The sequence below is a fragment of the Artibeus jamaicensis genome, unplaced genomic scaffold (assembly GCF_021234435.1).
Source record: "Artibeus jamaicensis isolate MK-2021 breed Jamaican fruit bat unplaced genomic scaffold, CSHL_Jam_final contig_687, whole genome shotgun sequence".
Classification (NCBI taxonomy): domain Eukaryota; kingdom Metazoa; phylum Chordata; class Mammalia; order Chiroptera; family Phyllostomidae; genus Artibeus; species Artibeus jamaicensis.
In genome coordinates, this window is record NW_026521925.1 from 866,072 (window position 1) to 893,729 (window position 27,658).

At 38.8% G+C, this 27,658-nt stretch overlaps 1 protein-coding gene and 1 pseudogene across 2 annotated transcripts in view; one reads left to right on the plus strand and one right to left on the minus strand.

Moving 5' to 3' along the window:
- The window catches only part of CSGALNACT2 (chondroitin sulfate N-acetylgalactosaminyltransferase 2), an 84,057-nt gene that overhangs the window by 13,253 nt on the left and 43,146 nt on the right, over nucleotides 1–27,658 (plus strand). The window lies entirely within an intron of this gene.
- LOC119038024 (proline-rich protein 3-like) lies at nucleotides 1,433–17,087 on the minus strand (annotated as a pseudogene).

Below are 27,658 nucleotides of genomic sequence, written 5' to 3' on the forward strand. Positions count from 1 at the left end.
AGGCAAGAACAGTATTTGCCTATTCTACCACATTGACTGGAAACTTCCTAGTCATCAGTTAATAATTTTGATGAAGTCCAGTTTATTGGTTATGCTATTAGTATCATATCCAAGAAATCTTTGCCTAACTCAAGGTCACAAAAACTTTCTCCTATGTTTTCTTCTAGTTTTATAGTTTTAGGTTTTACATTTAGATCTGTGATTCATTTTTAATTATATCCTAGTGGATATGATGTGTACCTCATTGTGAGTTTTTTGTTTATTTTCTGGTTTCACTGCATTTATTACTAATATAAAAATTGTTAAAAAGAAAAATTCATTTCAGTTCTTTAACAGCTCTCATCCCTCCATCCTGCCCACACAGTTCCTAACATGTTTCCTCAGGGCCAGTTCAAAATTGAACCTATTCAATGTTGTTTTCACAGAAAACAACCAATGCCAGAGGTGTAGGGGAAGAAAGTTGGAAGAAGACAACAGTACTGCCTAAGTTCCACCCAAAGATAGGCCAGATGGAGATTCAGTAATTCAAACAAAAGGGCTGTTGGCCTCACAATGACGTAGTCTAACTAAAATGAGCTGTAGATAAGATAGGGTAGGCCCATCGTTGGATTTAGAGGACATCTTATGATCTGTATCAAACTGACACCAGAACAATGAGGAGGATGGGGGGGACAGTCTTGCATAAAGTTTCACAATTCTCCCCTTTGGGGAGACAGAGAAAGTCTAGAGGGCACCAAGAGCCTCACTTATTTGGGAAGATACATTCTAGTGTTGGGAAGCCACAAAAATGCCATGAACACTAGGAAAGAGCACGAAGGGATGCGTGTACCACAAAGCACAATGATCATAGACCATAATGGCAGGGATCATGCTAATGAAGCAGTAACTATGAAATCTAAAAGCAAGGAGAGTATCTTTGCAGGGAATGACTCCATACTAGGCATCCAAACTTGACTTCAGGTCAGACAACCTGGTGAGTTTCACAGAGCAAGCTTACAATTTTGGGGTTAGGGGATATCACATAAAGAGGTACTTAAAATAAGCAACTACAAGAAGGGAATGGTAGGAAACTGTTCCAGGGCTCAGGAATTGAGGGTACTACTTGGGGTTGTGTGGACAAGTGCACAGGAAACAGCACCTAATAAGTTTCCTGCTCAGCAGTCAGTTGACAAGGGTAAAGAGGATCCAGAAGGCAGTTGAAGGGAGCAAGAAGGATTCTGAAGGCGAGTTTCTGTAGTCTGAGCAGAAGAAAAGGGTGCTCACCATGCAAGTGATGAAACCCCAAATGGTAGAGGTGATGAATTGGGGTGGGCATCACAGACTGGGGATGGTAGGTGGAACAGCTTCACAGTAGCTGTTATAGGGCCACAGGGAAATATGTGGCCACTAGGTCACAGAGGACTCCTTCCCGCTTGAAGGGGAAGGCACAGTCTCACAGAGGAGATCCATTGATGCCTTTGTGGTAGAAGGCACAGAAGTATTCATATCAACAGTGGCCCTTTTTTGGCAAAGTTTTGGCAAATAGGATAGTCAGATTTGTCTTCCATAACCTGTGGTTCATTCCTGGGGGGGGCAGATATTCTTGACAAGTGACCAACTTTTGAGCTTTTGAGGAAGTCTCTGTTCTTTGTGAAAACCTCTCTTGGAGGGACTACCATAGCCTGATCTGGGAAAAGGAGGCTCAGCATTGACCACGCCCCCCCCACTACAACCATAGGCCAGACCTGGGGCCTCAGCCTCCCCAAATTGGGCCTCTGCCTGGGAGGAGGTTGGAGACTCAGCAGTGGTGGAATCATTAGTTACCTTTATTCTGGAGGATCTCTGTGAAGAAAATTAGCATTCTTCTATGTCTGCCTTCTTTTCTTTAGTATCATGTTTGTGGGATTCATTCATGTTGCCTGCAGCAGTTGTTCATTTTTTATTGCAGTGTAGTGTCCCATTACATGCACACACAACTGTTTATCCATTCTACTGATGGTGGACATATGGATAGATTCCAGTTTGGTGCTGACTTGTAGTTACCAAACTTTCCATTGGTCATGAGAGGGGCCATAAGGCTAGGTGATCCAATAGAACTCCCATTCTCTTGGTCTCTATTTGGGGTGGCCAGTTGGAGCTGCTGCTGCTGATTCTGCTTCTTTCATCATGGTTGTGGTGGTGGCAGCAGTGGGATTTGGAGGACAATTTATTTTGGTTTTGGTGTGCATTTTCCTGTTGGCTAATGATGTTGAGCATCTTTTCATGTGCTTATAGGCCATTCTTATATTTCCTTAGAAAATGTCCATTTAGCTCTTTTTCCCTTTGAGTTATTTGTCTTTTCAATACTGAGTTATAATAATTCTGTATATATTCTAGATAAGACCTTTATAAGATATCTGATTTAGTAATATTTTCTCAATTCTGTGGGGTGTCTTTTCACTTTCTTGATGATATCCTTATTTTATTTTATGTATTTGTTTTTATAATGTTTTATTATTTATCCTTTTAGAGTTGTCCCAATTTTTCCCCCTTCACCCTCCTTTGGTAAGCCCATCCCCCACTTCCATAGGCAGTTTCCATACTGTTGTCCATTTTCGTGGGTTCTTCATATATGTTCTTTGACTAACACCTTCAGCTTCTTTCAAACAGCCCCCACCACCTCTTACTGGTGTCAGTCTACTCCATGATTCTATGCCTCTGGTTTTCTTTTACTCATTAGTTTTCTTTTGTTCATTAGATCCCTCTTATAAGTGAGATCATATGGAGTCTTTCACCAACTGGCTTATTTCATTTTGCATAATAGTCTCAAGTTCCATCTGTACTACCACAAAAGGTGGCATAAAAAAAATTCCTTCTTTTTTCTGCTGTGTAGTATTCCATCATGTAAATGTACTATGGTTTTTTAATCCACTCATTTACTGATGGGCACTTAGGCTGTTTCCAACTTTTGGCTACTGTAAATAGCACTGCTGTGAACATAGAGGTGCCTAAGTTCTTTTGAATTGGTATTTTGGTATTCTTAGGATATATTCCCAGCAATGGAGTTGTTGAGTCAAAAGGTAGTTTCATTTCTAATTTTTTAGGAAATACCATACTGTTTTCCCAGTGGCTGTACCAGTCTGCATTCCAACCAGCAGTGCACTAGGATTCCCATTTCTCCACATCCTGGCTGGCACTTGTTTGTTGATTTATTAATGATAGACATTTTGGCATGTGTGAAGTGGTATCATGTGGATATCTCTCTGATGATTACTGATATTGAGCATTCTATCTTAAGTCTTTGGGCCATCTATATGTCCCTGGAGAAGTGACTGTTCAGGCTCTATGCCCATTTTATAATTGGGTCGTTTGTCTCCTGGTGCTGAGTCATATGAGTTCTTTATATATTTTGGAGATTAAACCCTTGTCTGATGTGTCATTGGCAAATATATCCTTACATATAGTTGGTTCTCTTCATTTTGAGGATGGTTTCTTTAGCTGTGCAGAAGCTTTTAATTTGTGGATGTCCCATTTGTTTTTTCCTTTATTTCCCTTGCCCTAGCAGATATTATCAGCAAAAATATTGCTACATGAGGTATCTGAAGTTTTCCTGCCTAGGACTCTTATGGTATCACAACTTATATTTAAGTTTTGTATCCATTTTTAGTTTATTATAGTATATGGTGTAAGCTGATGGTCTAGTTTCATTTTTTTGCATGTACCAGTCCAGTTCTTCCAACACCATTTATTGAAGAGACTATTTTCCCTCCAATATACGCTTGTGCTCCCTTGGTGAAATATAAGTTGACCATAGAGATATGGGTTTTATTCTGTTCCATTGATCTTTGTGTCTATTCTTATACCAGTACCAGACTATTTTGATTACAGTGGCTTTATAATATAGTTTCATATCAGATATTGTGATCCCTCTTGTTTTGTTCTGTCTTAAGATTGCTGGGGTTATTAGAGGTCTTTCTTAGTTCCATATAAATTTTTGGAATATTTGTTCTAGACCTGTGAAATATGCCATTAGTATTTTTATAGTAATCATGTTGAATCTATAGATTGCTTTGGGTAGTATGGACATTTTAATTGTGTTAATTCTTCTAATCCACGAACATGGTATATGCATTCATTTATTTGTATCTTCCTCAATTTCTTCAGTGTTGTATAGTTTTCTAAATACAGGTTTTTTTACCTCCTTGGTTAAATTTATTCCTACATACTTTATTGTCTTGTAGTGTAGTAAATGAAAATTTCCCCTTGATTTCTCTTTCTGATTGTTCATTGTTGGTGTGTAAAAATGCCATCAACTTCTGAATATTGACTTTCTAACCTGCTACTTTGCTGAATTCACTTATTAGATTGAATAATTTTTTTGGTGAAGTCTCTTGGGGTTTTCTATGTACACTATCATGGCATCTGCAAGTAATGACAGTTTTACTTCCTCTTTTTCAATTTGGATGCCTTTCATTTCTTCTCGTCTGAGTGCTGTGGTTAGAACTTCCAGTACTATGTTGAATAAGAGAGGTGAAAGCAGACACCCTTGTCTTGTTCCTGATCCTAATGGAAATGCTTCTAGTTCTTCTTGCCCATTGAGTATGATATTGGAAATAGCTTTTTCATATATGGTCTTTATTATGTTGAGCTGTGCTTTTATTCCCAATTTTCTGAGTGTTTCTTATCATAAATGAATTTTATCACATGCTTTTTCTTCATGTATTGATATGATCTTGTGATTTTTGTCTTTCATTTTGTTTATGTGATGCATTATATTTATTGATTTGTGATATTTTACCATTCTTGCACCCCTAAAATAATCCCACTTGATCATGGTGTATGATCTTTTTAATGTTTGCTGGATGTGGTTTGCTAATATTTTGTTGAGGATTTTAGCATCTATTTTCATCAGAGGTATTCGCCTGTAATTTTCTTTCTTTGTTGTGTCTTTACCTGGTTTTGTAATTAGGATAATAGTAGCATAGTAAAAAGAGTTTGAGAGTCTTCCCTGTTCTTGAGTTTTGAAAAGTATAGTTGTTAGTTTTTCTTTGAATGTTGGTAAAATTTGACTGTATAACCACCCAGTCCAGGGCTCTTGTGTGTTGGGTTTTTTTTTATTACTGCTTCAATTTTGCTAGTTGTTATTGTTCATTTCAGGTTTTCTGCTTTTTCTGCTTAAGTTTTAGAAGATTTTATGTTTCTAGAAACTTATCTATTTCATCCAGGATGTTCAATTTTTTTAGCATATATTTGTTCATAGTAATTCCTTACAATCCTTGGTATTTTTACATTATCAGCTGTTACTTCTCCTCTTTCATTCTGATTTTATTTATTTGTGTCCTCTATCTTCTTTATTGATGAGTCTGGTTGAAGGTTTCTTAGTTTTCTTAATCTTTTTAAAGAACCAGCTCCTGAATTCAATGATCTTTTTAATTGTTTTTTAGTCTGTATGTCTGTTCTGATCTCGATTATTTCCAACCTTCTACTCACTCTGGACTTTGTTGTTGTTCCTCTAGTTCTTTTTAGGTGTAGGGTTAGGTTATTTATTTGAGATTTTTCAGCCTTCTTTAAGTAGACCATTAAGGCTTTGAACTTCTCTCTGAGGACTGATTTGCTGTGTTACATAGGTTTTGGCTTGTCCTGTGTTTATTTTCACTTTTGTCCAGATACTTTTGATTTCTTCCTTAGTCTCATTATTAACCCATTCATTATTAATAACATGTTGTTCAGCCTCCATATGTCTGAATGTTTTTTAGTTTTTTTCCTTGAGTTTAGTTTCTAGTTTCAAGCCTTTGTGATCTGGGAAGATGCTTGATATGATTTCATTTGTCTTGAATTTGTTAAGTCTTGTTTTGTGTCCTTCCATGTGGTCTGTCTTTGAAAATGATACATGTGCATCTTAGAAGAATATGTATTTTGCTTCTTTGGGGTGAAATGTTCTATAAATATCATAAGTCTAGTTGATCTAGAGTGCTGTTTAATGCTACAATATTCTTGTTATTTTTGTTTGGGAGATCTATCTACTGATGACAGTGGTGTTTAAAATCCCCTGCAATGACTGTATTGCTGTCAGTCTCTTTCTTAAAGTCCTCCAAGATTATCTTCATATATTTAGGTGCTCCTATATTGTGTGCATATATGTTTACAAGGGTTATATTCTCTTGTTGGACTACTCCCTTCAGTATTATGTAGTGACTTTCTTTGCCTGTTGTTATGGCCTTTGTTTTAAAATCTATTTTTTTCTGATACAAGTATTGCTACCCCATCTTTTTTTTCATAGCTATTTGCATGTAATATTTTTCATCCCTTCATGTCCAGCCTGTGTAAATGTTTTGTTCTGAGGTGGGTCTCTTATAGGCAGCATATATGCAGGTTGTGTTTTCTTTTCCATTCAGCAACCCTATATCTTTTGATTGGAGAATTTAATCCATTTACATTTAAGGTTATTATTGATAAGTACTTACTCATTGCCATTTTTCTTCTTTGTATTTATGTTCCTCTCTCTATTTCTTCTTCTTCTTAAAGTAGTTCCTTTAACATCTCTTGCAATGCTGGTTTGGTGGAGATGTACTCTTTTAGTGTTTGTTCCTGTTTTGTCTTGGAAGCTGTTTATTTCACTGTTCTTTTTAAATGAGAGCATTGCTGGATAGAGCAGTCTTGGTTGCAGGTCCTTGCTTTTCATTATTTGGAATATTTTGTGCATGTCCCTTCTGCCTTGTAGTGTTTCTGTGAGAAATCAGCTGATAGCCTTATGAGAGGTCCCTTGTATGTTACTAGCTGTTTCTCCCTTACTGCCTTTAGATTCTCTCTCTGTCTTTAAATTTTGCATTTTAATTGTGATGTGTCTTGGAGTGGGCCTCTTTGGGTCATCCTGATTTTGACTTTGTGCTTCTTGAAGTTGTGTGACTTTTCCTTCATTGGTTTGCTTTCATTTTTTCCATTCTTTTCTATCCTTTCCGCCCTTTCTTAATCTTCTGGTATCCCTGTGATATGGGTATTATTACATTTCACATTGTCCCAAAGCTCAGTTAAACCATGTTTGTTCATTTCAATCTCTTTTCATTTTGTTGCCCTGACAGTGTTTTTTTTTTACCTTGTCTTCCAATTCACTGATTCATTCCTCTGCTTCCTCTAGTCTGCTTTTCATTCCTTCTAGTGTATTATTCATTTCAGATATTGTATTCTTCATTTCCTCCTGGTACTTATTCATAGTTTATATGTCCTTTTTCATGCTGATGTAGTTCCCACCAAGTTCCTTGTTGCTTCCATAAAGTTCCTTGTATTTCTCACTAAGTTCCTTGAGCATCCTTGTAACCATTACTATGTCTGATAAATTGCTTGCCTCAATTTCATTTAGCTCTTTTTCTGGGGATTCCTTCTTTCCTTTTGATTGAGGGTTGTTTCTTTGTATTCCCATTTAATGTGACTCTTTTTGTTTGTTTTTTCATATTAGAATGATCTTTGACTCCCTGCCCTCGTGGGATGGCCTTCTATGATAGGAATCCCTTGGGACTTAGTGGTACAGTCTCCTTGAACTCCTGAGCTAGATGCTCTAGTGATGCCCTTTATGTACTTTATGTGGGCTCTCTTGTTGCATTTGGGTTTTGATTGTTGTTGGCATATTTGTTATTGGGTTCTCTCCTCCAGCTGGCTATCTGAATGTGCAACCCCCACCACATGTTTATATGCTGTTGTGCAGGTGCTGCAGAACAAAACAAAACAACACAGAAAACAAAACCCACACCAACAAAAATACCTCCTAACAAGAACAGCAATATCAATGACAAATGAAGAAAGATTGATAAAGGTGGAAAGAGAATAAGAATTTTATAAGAAAGAAAAAAGAATGTAAGATAACTCAAGGAAAGAGAAATGATTTTAAGAGGATAGAGGGAGGAGAAATAATAAGAGCAAGGAATAGAAACAATGAAGAAAGAGATAAGATGAAAATAAGAATTGGAAGGAAAAAGGCAAAATGGAATGAGGTAAAGGAAGAGTAAAATAAGAGATTTGAAATAAAAATAGTGAAAATAGGAACAAAATTGAAGAAAAGAAAAAATGTAAAAAGGCTTTGTGAAAGTAAAAGTAACACAAATAATGAAAAAGATCAAGGTGGAATTTGTCTTAGCAGAGTTTAGTGGTTGCATGCTGACTTCTCCTCCTGGACACACCTCTAGTGTTCTGAAGCTGTTGTAAGCCAATATCAGAGGCTATCCCTGTCTAGCTCTGGGTAGCCTTTTCAAAGTTACAAGCAATCCACAGTCTGTGGCTGACTCCTTCAGGCCTGGCTCTGTCAGGGGTGATCCGTGAAGCTCTGCACTGCTGGCATTTTATCAGCATAAGGCCCAAGGGTGGGTCAACTGATGACCAAAAGCACTGTAGATACTGCCTCCTCCTGCCTCTGCCTGTGGTCTTGCCATTAGTCTTAGTCTAACTGCTAACCCTTTTGTTTCAGAGAGGGCTTCTGGTGGAATCGGGAGTATGGGACCCCTGCATCTCCTGTGAGAGGTGCTGTTCAAACTTAAGGGAAGATGGTAGGTGTGCTCACCTGCCTGAGTCTGTCCCAAGATTATTTTCCTGAACTCAGTAGAGTCATAACCCTAGTAGGGGAGCAGGTGGGGCCTTCAGAGCCCAGAGTTTGCATCTGACAGTGTTCCTAGGTTGTCCTGTGAGGGAGAAGTGCCAGTCTGATTTCTGGGAAAACATATGGAATGGCTGGGCCTTAAAGCCATTCTCTAACACCCTTGAGTTGGGCTAAGTTGCTATCTCCTCAGCAGGGAATAAGGTGAAGGTTCAGGGAAAGTAAGAAAGTTGCTGGGTGGGACAAGCAGGATTCCAGAGGATGGAACTAGAAGGCTTTCAGAAACTGGGGCTGGTGGATTTCCCACAGGGTGGGGGGCGGTCATTCTTTTCCCCTGGGAGGGGCTTGCTTTTTCTCAACAGAAATGGCTGCTGCTGTTATATCCAAGCACTGGGAATGCAGCAGCTTCTCCTATACACCTCTCCCCCAACCTCCAATTCACTGACCTCTCTCACCTAAGCCAAAGGTGAATGGCCAGGAATATGAAACTGTGAATTGGCCCCTTAGAACAGAAGAAGGTGGGGAAAAGGTAGCTTTGTTTCTATTGGGCTCCTGTCTTTCTCTGGCGAAAAAAAGAAAGAAAGAAAAAACAACACAAAAAACCACAGCCTTTCACTGCTGGATGCTGCATGGGCAGGTGATGCCAACACTGGTGCTCTGAGCTTGAGAACCCAGTCTGAGGTAAAGGCCTTACTCCTCTCTGGGGGTAGCTCTCTCAGCCACCCATGAAATTGGTGCTGGCTGATGCTAGTGAGAGTGATGTTAGCCCCTTTTTCATCCCCACCTTTTCTACCAGTCATGAGGTGGTTACTTGTGGGGGTGACTTTGTCCTCAAGTTCTCCTCCCATCCGCCATGGATGAAAGTAAACACTACCAAGACATGATCTGCTTGAGGAGGAATGGTGGCCAGTTGCTCAGAGGAAAAAGGCCTGGAGGTAGCCAGTTTCTCAGAGGAAAAAGGCCTTGAGCTCCCTCCTCTAGGGGCTTTTATTGGGTTGTAATACATAGGAAGCTAGGGCGGCAAGGATCAGACAGTAGATTTCAAACAAATCTGAGGGCTTAGTCTGAGTCAGAGACTGTCAGGAAGGGGGTTTTGCAGAAACTTTAGGGTTTCCTGCTCAGATCCTTAACATATGAATGAAAACACTCTTATCAAAGCAGGTTTCACAGGATATTTTAGGAATTCTTTCTTATGCCAGATTTCCCCCGGTGGATCCGCTCTAGCAAGGCAAGGAGCTGCACCCCCTCCCCATCAGGTTTTCAGGCATAAGGGATTAGAGCCAGGAAGGGCTTCTCCCAGAGGACATGAGGACTTGGGCTATGTCACATAGCCGGGGGGCAAGGGTCCATCATAGCCCCCTGAGTCCTTCCATGATGGTCTCCCGAATGATTGAGGCTGGCTTAGGTTGCACCTTGCTATGAGGAATCTTACCCATCTCTGACTTCTGACCATGCTTTGGGGGCAGGGAGAGGAAGCTGAGGCAGCATTCGCTACCAGAGACAAGCCTTTGTCTCCTGTGGCTCGAATTCCGGAGGCCACTTGCTCATCCTTAGCCATGGGAGGTAGTTATAATTCCTGAAACCAGGCAGAGCGGTCCCCAACAGTTACTGCCTGTTTTGAGTTAAGTATCTTGTTCTCAGGTAGTCCTCAGTAGTTAATTTTGGGTGAATGTTCCCCTCTTTATTTTTATTTTCAGCTTATCTCTGGGAGGTGGTATGAGATGAACTTTTCTACTCCACTGCCATCTTGTCTGTCTTGGTCTTGATGACATCCTTTGCAGCATAAAAGTTTTTCATTTTGATTAAGTTCATTTTATTAATTTTGTCTTTGGCTTTTTGATGTCAAAAGTTTCCACTTTTACATTTAGATCTTTGGCCAATTTCAGTCAGTTTGGTCCTGCTTGTAAAATTTGGTAGGCAGGTGCTTCCAGACAAGATGGTGGTGTAGGTAAACACAGTACTCACCTTCTTTCACTACCACATCAAAATTACAACTAAGCTACAGAATAACTATCATTCAGAATCATTTGAAATCCAAAAGAATGGAATTTCTACAACCAAGGAATCAAAGAAGAAGCCACATCAAGAATGGTAGGAGGGTCAGAGATGCTGAACTGGATTGTCCATACCCATGTCTGGCAGATAAAAATCAGGAGGGCAATGTTGTTCTCAGAGGCTCTCGCTTCAGCCCAAGGTTTCAGTGCTAGGAAGAGAAGTCCCTGTAACTTCCGGCTGTAAAAACTAGCAAGGGTTGAGGCTGACAGTGACTGAGTGCTTCTGGAGTCCCAGGCAGTTTTTCTCAAAGGGCCAATATATGGACTTACTCAGACTCACTCTTCTGAGCTCCAGTGCTGGGACAGCAGCTTGAAAGGCACCAGAGACACATGGGGAGGTTCAATATCAGGGAGAGAGCTGGAGTGGCAACTTTCCCCCAGACAGAAGTTCTAGCAGAAACCATCGTTACTTTGATACGCCTCCCCCCCGCCCCCAGAACCAGTGAGTGGGTGCCATATTTGAAACTCCATCAACCTGGCTAAGACTGATTGTCCTGTTCAGGTGATTTATTGAGGCCTTACTCCACTGAACTTTCAGGTCCACCTAAGTTATTTCTAATGGTTTTTCCATAGGAATGGCCTGTTTTGGGCTCATACTTAAGACTCTCCTAAAATATCTCAAACAAGAAGCATCTGGCCCCAGTGTGCCCCGTACCTCTTGCTAAGTCGCCCCAGGTCTGGCACTAGCAGCAGCCAGTTTTGGTTTGCAGCTTGTCCTTGCCTGGGTAATCCAAGCCAAGCACAGGTAGCAACCACCTTCAGGCTGCCTTGCAGCTCATGTTGGGTGACCACTAGCAGAACATAGGTGGCAGGGGACCTTGGCCTATACCTCCTGGGGAGCCACAGAGCCAAAACACCCAATAGCAGATTCAAACTATGTTGAAGCATCACCACCCAGTCACCTCCACAAACAGTACACTCAAGAGGCAGATTCAGTGGCCACTAAAGCCCTGTTGATGTAAGTTCTGTTCTGTGGGGTGGGTTCTGGCACCATTGATCTCCATAGATGTCTGAGGTTGGTGGTTGATGGTCACAGTTTGTGCAACAGCAATCAAGGCTCAACTACAGGAGGAGGGTATGCTCTGTCCACATGGGAGTACACCTCCAGTGCCTAGCTTGGGTGACCAGGGAGGGTGTGCCACTGGACCCTACAGAACACCAAGTATATAAGGCTACTCCAACAAACCTGGGAGACAGCAGCTCTACATTATACATAGAAACCAACACAGGGAGGCTGCCAAAATGAGGAGTCAAAGAAACATGGCCCAAATAACAGAACTGTACAAAACTCCAGAAAAAGAACTAAACAAAATGGACACAAGCAATCTACTAGATGTAGAGTTCAAAACAATGGTTATAAGGATGATCAATGAACTTAATAAGAATTTCAGCAGCACAGAAAAAGGACCAGTCAGAAATGAAGGGTACACTGACTGAAATGAAGAATAATTTATAGGGAATCAATGGAGGAGTAAGTGAAGCTGAGAATCAAATCAGCTATTTGGACTATAAAGAAGCATAAAACACTCAATCAGAATAGCAAAAAGGAAAAAAGAATCCAAAAACAATGAGGATAGTGAAAGAGCCTTACATCACATGGGGGACCAGAAGGAGAAGAGAGAAAGTAAGAAACTGAAAACCTATTTGAAAAAATAATGATGGAAAACTTCCCTAACTTACGGGAGGAAGTAGACATACAAGTCTAGGAAGCACAGAGACCCAAACAAGATGAACCCAAAGGGACCCATACCAAAAAGTGAAAGACAAAGAAGAAAACCTGAAAAGCAAGAGAAAAGCAAGTTACCTGCATGGGAGCACCCATAAGACTGTCAGCTGATTTCTCAACAGAAACTTTACAGGCCAGATTAGATTGGCAAGGAATATTCAAAGTAATGAAATGCAAGGACCTATAACAAACAATACTGCACCCAGCAGAGCTATCATTTACAATCAAAGAACAGCTAAAGAGCTTCCCAGACAAGAAAAGGCTAAAGGAGTTCATTGCCACCAAACCAGTGTTATTTGAAATGTTAAAGGGTCTTCTTTAAGAAGAAGAGGAGGAAAAAAAGATGAAAATATAGATAGTAAAATGGCAAAAATACATATCTATCAATAATTGAATCTAAAAACCAAAATAAGGCAGTTCCACTTTTAATTTTTAAGGTATCTCCACAATGCTTTCCACAGTGGCTTCATAAGTCTGCATTCCCACTAACAGTGCAAAAAGGTCCCTCCTTCCCCACATCCTAACCAGTACTTCTTATTTGTTGATTTATTGATGATAGTCATTCTGACCAGTGTGAGCTGATACATTGTTGTTTTAATTTGCATTTCTCTGATGATTAGTGTGACATTGAGCATCTTTTCATATGTGTATTGGTCATCTGTATGTCCTCTTTGGAGAAGTGTTTATTCATGTCCTTTACCCACTATTATATGAAATTTAAAGGGTATTTTTTATGAAGAGGGAAAAAAGATAAAATATGAACAGTAAAATGGCAATAAATACAAGCATATCTAATCACAATTGAATCTAAAGAGAAATAAATGAACAAGTAGAACAGAAGCAGACTCATAGATACAGAGCATTTACACAATGGAATTCTATGCAGCAGAAAGAAAGAAGGAACTCCTACCCTTTGCAACAACAGCACGGATGGAACTGGAAAGCATGCTGAGTGAAATAAGGCAGGCGGTGAAAGACAAATACCATATGATCTCACCTTTAACAGGAAGCTAAACAACAAAACAAACAAGCAAGCAGAATGTAACCAAAGACACAGAAATAGAGAACAGGTGGACAGTGACCAGAGGGGAGAGGAGGAGGGAATTTCAGGGAAAAGGGGAAGGATTTACAGAAACTAGTATAAAGGACACATGGACAACAACTAAGGGGGGTGGAAATGAGAGGAACGTGGGGAGCACTGTAGGGGTGGGCTGGGGTGGGAGTAAAAGACAGAAAACTGTACTTGAACAACAATTAAATTTAAAAAAAAGAAAAAGAAAAATTTTTTCATCAGAAAATTCTAACATGCAGAAAGGAATGTTGAGACAAAAAACAAAACAATATTATAAATCTGTGATTAACAGGATAAAGTTAAAAAACACTGATGGCAAAAAGCAAAAATAATTTTTACTTCAGTTGTTAAAACTAATAAATAGAGCTAAAAGGGTAAAATATTTTCATGCAAGCTGGGAGAGATGTTGGAGTTAAAATATTCAAAGGTCTTTGTATTGTTTAGGAGGATGATAAAAAATTAAACTATGTTTAAAATGTTTACTAAAAAAGATTTTTAAAAATTTATTTATCTTTAGAGGGGAAGGGAAGGAGAGAGGGAGCGAAATGTCAGTGTATGGTGTGCGTCCTCTGCTGGGAACTGGCCTGCAACCCAGGCATGTGCCCTGACTGGGAATCGAACCGCAGTCCTCTGTATCACAGGCCCGCTCTCAATCCACTGAGCTATACCAGCCAGGGCCAGAGCATTTTGATAATTAACTGATAGTACAAGGGTTTAGGGACTGGGTGAAAACAATGAAGGGATTAAGAAGTACAAATTGGTTGTTATAGAGAAGTCATGGGGATGTAAAGTACAGCATAGGGAATATAGTGAATAATATTCCATTAACTGTGTACAGGGTCAGATATGGGTGTAAGATTTGTTGGGATGATCACTTTATCAGTCATAATTGGATTGGTCAAAAAGTTCAGTTGTTTTTTTTCTGTAAGATAACTTTAGTAGCTCTTAGTTGTCTTTAACCTCATTCCAAATAATTTTGCTAGATTGTATTGTGACAGTTGTCATAGCAGCATCATTTAAAAAAAACTTACCAAAATTGGTGAATTTTTGTGTAGCATTTTAATACTGAAGATAATAGAAAATAAGCATATTATACTTTATTATTTCAAGAGAGGTAAAAACACAACCAAAGTGCAGAAGATTTGTGAAGTGTATGGAGAAGGCGCTGTGATTGATCAAATGTGTCAAAAGTGGTTTGTGAAGTTTTGTGTTGGAGATTTCTTGTTGGAGGATGCTCCACAGTTCGGTAGACCAGTTAAAATTGATAGCAGTTAAACTGAGATGTTAGTTGAGAACAATCAACCTCATACCACAAGGGAGATAGCCTACAATCTCAAAATATCCAAAATAATAAAGTTATTGGTGAAATTGAAAAAAGTATCTTTTATTTTACAGAATAAACTAAATGAACTTTTTGGCCATCACAATATAATGTCTAAATCACTGGGGAATACAGCTGAAAGTTACATAATAATGTATGTTCACTGTTGTTGAAAAACAAAAGTGGTTTTTTAGAAATGATTTGTTTGACAGGACCATAGTCATGTTTAGTGTAGAGCAAATTATTTCCCTACTGAAGCAAGACCTTATTGAGTACTCTACCCATTTCTGCATGAATATTGAGGTTTTTCCTGCCTGTCTTTTGAGAACATGTACTATTCCTGGCCATGTATGAATGCTGAGTTCTGGGTCTAATTTTTGGTGTGGTGCTTTGTTTAGCATCAGTTAGTTTCTTCATATGCCTGCATTTATCAGTGCTTTGCTGAATACCCAGAGTGTCTTCTGAGATATCTGGCGTGTTCTCTCTCTCTCTCTCTCTCTCTCTCTCTCTCTCTCTCTCTCTCTCTCTCTCTCTCTCTGTAGCTCTCTCCTGTCAAATTACTAGAATATCCTTTCGACCTAGCTGCCTTGGTCTCCTCAGACTGTCAGGTCTATCTCATCAGCGTAAGGAATCTCCTGGGCTCTGTTTAGGTTCTACGACTTGTGTTATGGCCAGAAAACTAAGTCCTTAAGCTAGACAATTGTTTGGTTTTTGTTTCTCTAGGGATCATTGTTTGTTTATTATCAGTGTTCAGTATCTTGAAAAACCACTGTTTCGTATTTGTTTTTTGGTTGTTCTAAATCCAAGATTGAATTTGGTGCCTATTACTCCATCTTGGCCATTAGAGAAAGTCTCTTTACTGTTTTAGAAATAAGAATGAAGGCTTCTAAGATTTTTTGAAACTCTGAGATCTTTGATTTGTATTCCATATTTTTAATATATTTTATTGATCATGCTATTACAGTTGTCCCATTCCCCCCCTTCATTCCCCACCACCTTGCACACCCCTTCCCACCCACATTCCCTCCCTTTAGTTCATGTCCATGTGTCATAAGTTCTTCAGCTTCTACATTTCCCACACTATTCTTGCCCTCCCCCTGTCTATTTTCTACCTACCATCTATGCTACTTATTCTCTGTACCTTTTCCCCCTCTCTCCTCCTCCCACTCCCCTGTTGCTAACCCTCCATGTGATCTCTATTTCTGTGGTTCTGTTCCTGTTCTAGTTGTTTGTTTTTGTTTTAGGTGTGGTTGTTAATAATTGTGAGTTTGCTTTCATTTTACTGTTCATGTTTTTGATCTTCTTTTTGTTAGATAAGTCCCTTTAACATTTCCTATAATAAGGACTTGGTGATGATGAACTCCTTTAACTTGACCTTATCTGAGAAGCACTTTATCTGCCCTTCCATTCTAAATGAAAGCTTTGCCGGGTAGAGGAATCTTGGATGTAGGTCCTTGCCTTTCATGACTTGGAATACTTCTTTCCAGCCCCTTCTTGCCTGTAAGGTCTCTTCTGAGAAATCAGCTGACAGTCTGATGGAACTCCTTTGTAGGTGATTGTCCCCTTATCTCTTGCTGCTTCTAGAATTCTCTCCTGTCTACAGCCATACCACCCTGAATGTGCCTGATCTCATCTGTATTCCATATTTTTAAGAGCAAAGTTTTTTATTTCTTTTTTAATTTTTAAAATATATAATCTCTATTATATTTTTCTATTACCATATTCCCCTTATACCCTTTATACTCCTTGGTCTCTTGCTGTCACCACACTGTTGTCCATGTCCAGGAGCCCTTTTCCCTTTTTGCTCAATTTCTCCAACCCCTACCCACCACTAGCTGTCATCTGTTCTCCATCTATGAGTCTGTTTCTGTTTTGCTTGTTGTTAGTCTAGTTTGTTTGTTAGATTCCACGCATGAGTGAAATCATATGGTATTTGTCTTTCTCTGACTGGCTTATTTCACTCAGCATAACGATCTCCGGGTCCATCCATACTGTTGGAAGGGGTAAACTTTTTTTCTTTTTTACAGCTGAGTGGAATTCCAGTTTGTAAATGTACCATAGGTGTTTTATCCACTCATCTATTGATGGATACTTGGACTGCTTCTGTATCTTGGTGATTGTAAATAATTCTGCAACGAACATAGGGGTGCCTATGTTCTTTCAAATTAGTGTTTCAGGTTCCTTCAGATATATTCCCGGAAGCTGGATCACTGGGTCAAAAGGCAGATTCATTTTTTATTTTTTTTGAGGTATCTCCATACTGCTTTCCACAGTAGCTGCACTAGTCTGTATTTCCACCAACAGTGCAAAAAGGATACCTCTTTCTCCACATCCTCACCACACTTGTTGTCTTTTGGTTTATTAATGATAGCCATTCTGACAGGTGTGAGATGGCATCTCATTGTGGTTTTTATTTTAATTTATCTGATGATTAGTGACATTAAGCATCTTTCATATGTCTATTGGCCTCTTTGGAGAAGTGTCTATTGAGATCCTTTGCCAATTTTTTTAATTGAGTTTGCTTTTTTGGTGTTAAGTTTTGTAAGTACTTTATAAATTTTGGATATTAACCCCCTTTCAGATGTATTGGTGGAAATATGCTCCCATTCTGTGGGTTGTGTTTTTATTTTATTGACAATTTCCTTTGCTGTGCAAAAAGTTTTTATTTTGATTAGGTCTCATTTGTTTACTTTTCCTTTTGTTTCCCTTGCCTGGAGGATATATCCAGTAAAAAATTTCTAAGAGCAGTGTCTGAGATTCTGCTGCATATGTTTTCTTCTAGGATTTTCATGGTTTGGGGTCTAACATTTAAGTCTTTGACCCACCATGAATTGGTTCTTGTGTGTTGTGTAAGCAGGTGGTTTAGTTTCATTTTTCTGCATGTGTCTGTCCAGTTTTCCCAATACTATTACTGAATAAACTAACTTTAGCCCCATTGTATGTGCTAGCTTCCTCTGTTGAATACTGGTTGACTATAAAGGCGTATAAGTTTATTTCTGGTTTCTCAATTCTATTCCATTGATCTATGTTTTTATGCTAGTACCAGGCTGTTTTGATTACTATGCCTTGTAGTATAGTTTGATATTAGGTAGCATGAATCCTCTAACTTTGTTATTCTTTCTCAGAATTGTTGTTGCTCTGTGGGGCTTTTTATGGTCCCATACGAAATTTGAGATATTTGTTCTATTTCTGTGAAGTATGTCATTGGATTCTTGATAGAAATTGTGTCAGATCTATAGATTTCTTTGGGTAGTATGGACATTTTAATTATGTTAATTTGTCCTGTCGATAAACATGGTATGTACTTCCACTAGTTTGTATCTTCTTCAACTTCTTTCTTCAGTATCTTAGAATTTTCCAAGTACAGGTCTTTTACATCCTTGGTTAGGTTTATTCCTAGGTATTTTATTCCTTTTGAAGCAATTGTGAATGGAATTGTTTTATTAATTTCCTTTTCTGTTAGTTCACTGTTGGCATATAAAAATGCAACTCGTTTCTGGATATTAATTTTTGCATCCTGCTACTTTGCTGAATTCATTGATCAGTTCTAGTAGTTTCTTGGTGGAGTCTTTGGCATTCTCTGTATAAAGTATTATGTCCTTTGCAAATAAAGATAGTTTTACTTGTTCCTTTCTGATTTGGATGCCCTTTATTTCCTCTTCTTGTCTGATTTCTAAGGTTAGGACTTCCAGTACTATGAATAAGAGAGGTGAAGGTGGACATCCCTTTCTTGTTCCTGATCTTTAGGGGAATGCTTGTAATTTTTCCCACTGAGTATGATGCTGGCAGTTTCTTTGTCATATACATCCTTTATTATGTTTAGGTTATGTTTCCTCTGTTCCCACTTTGCTGGGAGTTTTTATCATAAATTGGTGCTGGATTTTATCAAAAGCTTATTCTGCATCTATTGATATAATCATGCAGCTTTTATCCTTCATTTTGTTTGTGTGGTAAATCACATTTATTGATTTGTAAATGTTGTGCCAAACTTGCATTCCTGGAATAAATCCCGCTTGATCATGTTGTATGACATTTTTGTTGTATTGCTGTATTCTATTTGCTAATATTTTGTTGAGGATTTTAGCATCTATGTTTATCAGTGACATTGGCTTATAATTTTCTTTCTTTGTAGTGTCTTTATCTGGTTTTTGGAGTTAAGATAATCATGGATAATAAAATGAATTTGAGAGCCCTCCCTTCTCTTGAAATTTATGAAATAGTTTGAGAAGGAGAGGTTTTAGTTCTTCAAATGTTTGGTAAAATTCACCTGTGAAGCCATGTGGTCCAGGGATTTGGTTTGTTGGGAGTTCTTTTGATTACTGCTTCAATTTCGTTAGGTATAATTTGTTTATTCAGATTCTCTGATTCTTCCTGATTTAGTTTTGGAAGATTGTATGTTTCTAGGAATTTATCCATTTCATCCAGGTTGTCCTCTTTGTTGTCATGTAATTCATAATATTTTCTTACAGTCCTTTGTATTTCTTTGGTGTCAGTTATTTCTCCTCTCATTTCTGATTTTATTTGTGTCATTTCTTTTTTTCTTGATGAATCTGGTTAAAGGTTTGTCAATCTTGTTTATCTTTTCAAAGAAAAGATCAGTGCTCTTGGATGCATTGATCTTTTGTATTGTATCATATTTTTAGACTCTATTTCATGTATTTCTGCTCTGATCTTAATTATTTCCTTCCTTCTACTCACATTGGGCTTTGTTTGTTGTTCCTTTTCAAGTTCTTTCCAAGTGTGAAGTTAGATTGTTTATTTAAGCTTTTTCTTGTATTTTGAGATAGGCCTGCAATGCTGTGAATGTCCCTCACAGGATTGCTTTCCCAATGTCCCACAGATTTTGGATTGTTATGTTCTCATTTTGTCTGTAGCCTTGGTTTTAAAGTCTGTTTTGTCATATATAAGTATTACTACTCCAGCTATTTTTTCTTTTCCCTTTGCATGAAATATCTTTTTCTATCCCTTTGCCTTTATTCTGTGTGTATCTTTGGACCTGAGAAGAGTCTCTTGGAGGAAGCATATATCTGGGTCTTGTTTTCTTATCCATTCACTTACCCTCTATTTTTGTCCAAGTATTTAAGCCATTTACATTTAAGGTGACTATTGATAGATACATATGCAGTGCCATTTTATTGTTAGACTGTTTTCCTCTGGTTTTTTGTTTGTTTTTTTTTTTGTCCTTTCCCCCCTTTCTCCTCCTCCTCCTTCTTTCTTCTTCTCCTCCTTCTCCTTCACAAGCCCTTTAACATTTGTTGTGGTATTGGTTTGGTGTTAACAAACTCTTTTAGCTTTATCTTGTCTGGGAAGCTCCTTATCTCCTTTGATTTTAAATGATACCCTTGCTGGGTAAAGTGGTCTTGGTTGTAGGTCCTTGCTTTTCATCACCTTGAATATTTCACGCCACTCCCTTCTGGCCTGCAATATTTCTGATGAGTAATCAGATGAGAGTCTAATTGGTGCTCCCTTGTAGCTAAGTACCTGCTCTTTTTCTCTTGTGTCTATCAGTATTCTCTCCTTATCTTTAAGCCTTGTCATTTGTATGCCTCTTTGGGTCCAACTTGTTTAGAATTCTCTGAGCTTCCTGGGCTTGTATGACCTTTTCCTTCACCAGATTAAGGAAGTTTTTGGCCCTTATTTGTTCAAATAGATTCTCAGTCCCTTGCTCACTCTCTTCTCCTTCTGGTGTTCCCATGATGTTGTCCAAGATGTTTTTTAAGCTCTCCTCATATTTTAAAAAATACTTTTTGCTGCTCTGCCTACCTTGTCTTCCAAAACACTGATTTGATCCTCTGCTTCATCTAATCTACTGTTTATTCCTACCAATGTATTATTTATCTCAGATACTGCGTTTTTTAATTTCTGACTGATCCTTTTTTATGTTTTCATGTTATTGAGTACCCTTATAATCTTTACTCTGAACTCTCTATCTGATAAATTGCTTACTTCCATTTCATCTTGCTCTTCAGGAAAATTCTCTTGTCCTTTCATTTGGGGTCTGTTTCTTTGTTTTTCCATTTTGGCTGCTTCTTCGTATTTTCTGCCTTAGGTATTAAACCAGTCAGGTAAATTGATTCACTGTTAATCTAATCAGTCTGTAATCCACAGTCAGGCTTTAGCAGCAGGGGCAAGACAGAGTAATTCCTGAAGGTGGGACTATTGCTTCTGCTCAGGCTGATGCCATTCAGAGAAGTGCTCTGCCTGAGAGAGATGGCTCCTGTAGTGTGGGGAATGACTCAGCACATGGATCCTGGAAGCTGTTACTTCAGTTCTCTCCCAGAGCCACCAACTCCAGACTCTCCTCGAGTGTCTCCAGTTCACTCTACCCTCCCTTTGCTGCCACCTATGGTAAGTGGCTACCAATGAAATTTTGTGCTTTTGCCCTTTAAAAGGCTCTCTGCATCCCAGCCATCTCTCTGTAGCTAACAGAACCTCTGCTGCTTTTCACAGCTGGATGTTATCTGGGTTCCTTTCTGGTTTTGGTGCTGCAGGCTGAGGAGCCCAGTGTGGGATTTAGACCACATTTCTGTGGGTGACCGCCCCTGCCCCGTTACTGAAATATCCCTTTCAGCACTTCAGCTGCTCCCCGTGAGAGCCCAGCCAGCCCTCTGTCGTCTGCTCTGCACTCCCTACTAGTCACGTTGTGTTGAAGTTTCCTTCTATTTGTCCATGGTTGTAAGGCTTCTCTGCAGCTAGTGTTCAGTTGGTTATTCAAGATGGTTTCTCTACAGTTTTTCTAGTTGTAATTCTAGATTGGTCCTGGGAGGATGTTAGTGTAGCTTCCACTTACTCCTCTGCCATCTTGGATCTCCAACAGCTCATTTTTTCATTTCCATAGTATATTTTATTCTCTCCTCAGAACACTTAACCATCCCCTGTTTATGCTTAGACGATTGCTTGGGATTAAATCTGTGCTATGAATGAACCTTATTTATTTATGATGCCAACACTTGACATAGAATGATGGCAATCATGATACAATAGCAGAAAAATGTATAAATGTATTTTTCAGGTTTTTTGAACCAAATCCTACTTGTAAATACATTTTCTGTGGAGATTATTTAGACTCACACACACATAATTGCAACAGAGAATACTGCTATATGTGATATACACTGACATTTTCTGTTGTATTTCACTGAAAAAATAAACTTTTGGTAATTACCGATTGATGGGTTATATCTCATAGTTTAACATCCATTGTCTATATAAATAAAAAACTATGAGGTACCATATTAATAAAAGATAGGTACTTAGATTACATGCTGTTAGTTCTGTTATTAAGTTTTTCTTCAAAACAGTCAATATAGAATAGTTAAATATGTATAAATTTATTAATAATTTATATAAGATTTTGTCTCTATGTCTTAGTCTTTCTCTTCCATAGTAAATGGGTTGGTAATAACTTACAACTATTTAAAAGAGATACTGCAGAGATTTATTTTTAATTAATGAAATTTGAGTGGTTTCTTATGTGAAGAAATAGAGTTTTGAGGCATGGTAAAGTCCTGGAATTAATAATAGCTTTGCATCCTTATTTTTTAATGAGATAGTTTTTAAAAATTTTTATAAGAGTTTATTTGAGCCAAACTGATGACATATTCCAGGGAGAAAGACCTGAAATGATTTGGAGAATAACAGTCTGTAGTTTCTCTTCATTTGAAATTAAGGAGGGGACTGAAGGAAGATTGGAGAAGGCAAGATTGGGATTGGATTACAGGTTAGTTAACAAGATTATGTGCTTTCTTGAGAGTTAATATACCTCTTCAGGGGTATTATTTCTGGTATTCTAAATATTTGTTAAACTGGATGCATGAGAACTATGGACAGGGCTGGCTTAATCCCTTTCACTAAAGCGAAACTCTTTCAATAAGTTATTCCCGGAGGGTGACTGTCCACCATGACCTTCCCAGTTAGGAATTTATGATCAGATCACCACATGAGGTTACTTTCCATGGAGCCCCCTTTCCTTCCTCAACAGTTCCCCCTTTTGGTCATAAATCAACATGAAAGATGCATTGATGACTGACTTTTAGGTCAGATAATGTGTTCCCACTCCTAGGAAGTCTCAGTATCATTGTCATCTTGTTGACCATTGGGAATGGGGCAGTACTGGAACCATGGGATCTGAGTTGAGGTCACATTTTTTCCCCAAAAGGAGAAGGGCAGGTAAATGGAAGTCATGAAGGTCTTATAGCCTTCATTGTGAAAAAAACACTCTGGTCCATCTCTGTCCTATTGATTATCATGATCCATATTTTGCTGTCTTATTTTTCTGCCTTTGCCATCTAGTATAACAATTATATAAGTCATGAAAATAATATTAATAGTTATCTTATACATGTAGAGTAGTGAAAAATAGTTGGACTATATAGAAAACCCAAAGAACAAATGTAACTATTTACTATTGGGACCACTATTATTAGGAGACAGGTAAAGACAATCAAAACAAAATGGATTCTAAGTTCAGTATCAAGCCATAAGTATACAGATATTGTTGGTGTCTTGGAATAACTGTTTACTTCTGATGTCAGCAGCCTCTTATCATGGAAGACTTTGATGACCGTTGTATGTGGAGATGAGTATCAGAGATAAGGGTGGATGTCCATTTGTGGTTAGAGGCCTGATAAGGTCCTTTCCAACAAAACAAAGTTGGAGTGTCTTTTATTTGGTCTTCTTTCCACTAGTCAAAGTGTAAAGTCTTCATCTCCTGGAAGTTCACTGTGAAAGGAACTAGTTACCAACTTGGCATTTTCTTGATGTAAGTCTATGAAACTTTGGCAATAGTGTTAGATGCCTTCTTTCAATAATTTTAGCTCATAGGTTTTTTCATCTAAGTTCAACTTAAATGCACTGTGAAGCATGAAGGAATGTAAAAACTGAAAAAATGAGAACTAAGCAGCCATGTTTGGTTTTCCACAGCCTTAACTCTTCATTTTTCTATCTCTTATTTTCCTATGCAATTTAACATAAAAGACAAGTATTTTGATATGTTCCAGGGGCTCTTCTGAAACACCACAAAGTCATTACTGCATATATTGAGATTTTAACCCTTAAAAACCTCAATTTCTAGTGAAAACTTCAATTTCTAATGAAAAGCATTCTTTAGGTTGGACATTTTATAGCATCTGGAAAAATTTTTCAGGGACATAAAAGTCAGTTATTAACATGGACTTATTTTTGTAAAACCCAGGCAAAATGAAGATGTGTCTGTTTTACCTAAAGCAACAAACTTTAGCAAGCTTTATTTACTAAGGATTAATCTTAGGGCACATGTACTTGGAAAGCATCAAGTTAGTTTTTATATTTCTGAGAATTTTAGAGTACCCAATTCTTACAAGTGCTTGACTTTTTAATTTTAACAGTACCATCCTGAGGTAGAAAATTATCTCACATTTACAACATACATATGTAGACACATACAGACAGACACAAGGAGAGAACAGTAAGATCTAAATTATGTTTAGGAGGCATTTACAATTCATATCTGCCCTTGACAAGTCAAGTTCCAAATGACATTCTCCCTTTTAAAATAATAATAACAGCCATTTTTAATGACACAAAGAATTGCATTGACATCATATGTTGATTGGTTTATCTAAATTCTCTTTTTGAAGCTTTAAGAAATCAATTAAATATAATTTTTATTTATTCCGCCTAATTTTATAGCCAGTTATTTCTAATTATGCACACAAGGAATAATTTAGAAGTACCAAAGGATCCTCATTTTAGCCATCTCAGTTATAAATGGGCGTCTAACTGTGGTGGGCCTGGAGGCATGATTTTCTGTGTTAATTCTGAGATGTATAGAGACTGAACAAGTTTTGGGAAAAACCAGCTGTTGCATGTGTGTCTCTGGACAAGCTAATTGCAGTGGATATCTCTATAAGACTGCTTTACACCCTAGAGGAAATTTTTTCTCTAGAAACACCACAAACATTCTTCGTCATATAAGAATACCCAAACAAGCAAGGGTCAGGAAGAGCTTACTGAATGCAGCTAAAACTGTAACACTTTTCAACACACAGGACCCTCTCTCAGATCTCTCTCTCAGGGTGAACTCATTCAAGGTGTCCTATCCTTCTACTAGGGCTCACACCTGCTTCTCTGGCACTGGCTGTGCTACTTCACTGGATGACTTCTGGTACCCATCTTCACCACTCTGGATTTGGGGGTCTGAAACAACTTTTGTTAGGTTGGGGAAGCAAGAACGTTCTCTTTTGGAGCTAAAGAGAGCTCAGCCTCTCATTTAATTAGCAAATATTTTGTTCAGACTCTCAGTAAGCAAGCCAATTAAAAAGTTGAAATAAAAAACAGCAACCCACCTTTTCTTTCTTCTCTCTGGGTTATCTCAACCATTATCCACCTCAAGGATTTTCTAAAAACACCTCAAATAAAGTCATAGCCCAGTATTCACCCAACTTTATTCTGAATACTGTGGCATACAATGGGCCCTTGTTTGTACTTAATAGAGTGTCCAGGTCTGCAGAGTGGTCCTGGGTGGGCATCTTCAGAATACTGCCACACTACATTGAGTAAATGTCGATGTAAGAAATGGCCAAACTTGTAGAGAATTTTTATTAGTTTATTTGAGCCAAACTAACAACATATACTGGGTCTAAAATGTTCTCTAGATAATTTCTTTTTTTAAAATATATTTTATTGATTATGCTGTTATAGTTGTCCCATTTTCTCTCCTTTATTTCTCTCTACCCTGCACACCACTTCCCACCTACAGTCCCCCTCTTTAGTTCATGACCATGGGTCATATATTCTTTGGGTCATAAATTCTTTGCCTTCTACATTTCCTATATTATTCTTAATCTCCCTCTGTCTATTTTCTACCTACCAGTTATGCTACTTATTCTCTGTACCTTTCCCCTCTCTCTCCCCCTTCCACTCCCCTGCTGATAACCCTCCATGTGATCTCCATTTCTGTGATTCCATTCCTGTTCCAGTTGTGTGCTTAGTTTGGTTTTGGTGTAGTTGTTAATAACTGTGAGTTTGTTATCATTTTACTGTTCATATTTTTGATCTTCTTTTTCTTAGATAAGTTCCTTTAACATTTCATATAGTAAGGGCTTAGTGATGATGAACTCGCACATTATCTGCCCTTCTATTCTAAATGATAGCTGTGGGGGTGACTTTCTTCACAAGTCCCCCCATGTGCCACGGATGAGAGTAAACATGGCAGAGATATGATGTGATCTCCTTGGGGAGGAGAGGTGGCCATTTTCCCAGAGGAAAAAGTCCTTGAGCAGTGGCCAGTTTCTCAGGGGAAAAAGGCCTTGAGCCCCTTCCTCCAAAGGCTTTTATTGGGTTGTAATGCACAGGAATACAGGGCGGCAAGGATCAAACAGTAGATAACATTTCAAAGAAATCTGAAGGCTTAGTGTGAGTCAGTGTCTGTCATAAAAGGGGGTTGCAGAACTTTGGGGAGACATACTCATTTCCTCTCGGACCCTTATCATATAAATGAAAGCACTCTTAGCAGAGCAGATTTCACAGGTTTATCAGGAAATCTTTGTGATGCCAGATTTTTCCCCAGGACACGCTCTAGCAGGGCCAGGAGCTGCACCCCTCCCCAACAGGTGTCCAGGCTTAAGGGGATTAGAGCCAGGAAGCGCTTCTCTCAGAAGACATGGGAACTCAGGCTATCTCAAATCTGGGGGTGGGGTGGGGTGGTGAGAGTCCATTGCTCTTTGTTGCAGCCCCCTGAGTTCTTCCATGAAGGCCTCCCAAGTGATCATGTCTGGCCTGGGTTGACTCTCCTCTGAGGGAGTAAGGTCTAAAACTCCTTTAGGAGGGGTCTTACTCGTTCGACCATGCTTTGGGGGCAGGGAGGAAACTGAAGCAGCATTTGCTACCAGAAACAAACTTTGTCTCCTGCATCTCCCATTCCAGAGGTCACTCAGTCATCCTTAGCCACAGAGGTTAGAGAGTTACAATTCCTAGAACCAGGCAGAGTGGTCCACAACAGATAGCTTTGCTGGATAGAGCAATCTTGGACATAGGTCCTTGCCTTTCATGACTTTGAATCTGTCTTTCCAGCCCCTTCTTGCCTGCAAGGTTTCTTTTGAGAAATCAGTCAGTAATCTAATGGGGACTCCTTTGGAGGTAACTGTTTCCTTTTCTCTTCCTGCTTTTAAGATTCTTATCTTTGATCTTGGGTAATGTAATTATTATGTGCCTTGATGTGTTCCTCCTTGGTTCCAACTTCTTTGGGACTCTCTGAGCTGGAAGTCTGTTTCCTTTGCCAGATTGGGGAAGTTCTCCTTCATTATTTGTTCAAATAAGTTTTCAATTTTTTGCTCTTCCTCTTCTCCTTCTGGCACCCCTATGATTCAGATGTTGGAAAGTTTAAAGATGTCCTGGAGGTTCCTGAGCCCCTCCTCATTTTTTACAATTCTTGTTTCTTCATTCTGTTCTGGTCAAATGTTTCTTTCTTCCTTCTGGTCCACACCATTGATTTGAGTTCCAGTTTCCTTCCTGTCACCGTTGGTTCCCTGTACATTTGTCTTTATTTCACTTAGATAGCCTTCATTTTTTCCTCTAATTTGCAACCATATTCAACCAATTCTCTGAACATCCTGATTACCAGTTGTTTAAACTATGCAGCTAATAGGCTGGCTATCTCTTCATTGCTTAATTGTATTTTTTCTGGAGCTTTGATCTGTTCTTTCATTTGGGCCTTCCCCCCTCCCCCCCACGGCGAACTTGTTACATAGTAAGGGGCGAAACCTTAAGTGTTCACCAGGGTGGAACAACACACGTAGCTGCCTTGTAATGCTGTATGTAGGGGAGGGATCCAAGAGGGAACAGTGCCACTTGCTCCTCTCTCTGCCTGTTTTCAGTCACTTCCCCCACCACCCACAAGCAAATTAGGTCCTTCTGGTGCTGATTCCTAGGTGGGTAGCTTTGTGTACATTCTAGGATCCTGTGGGTC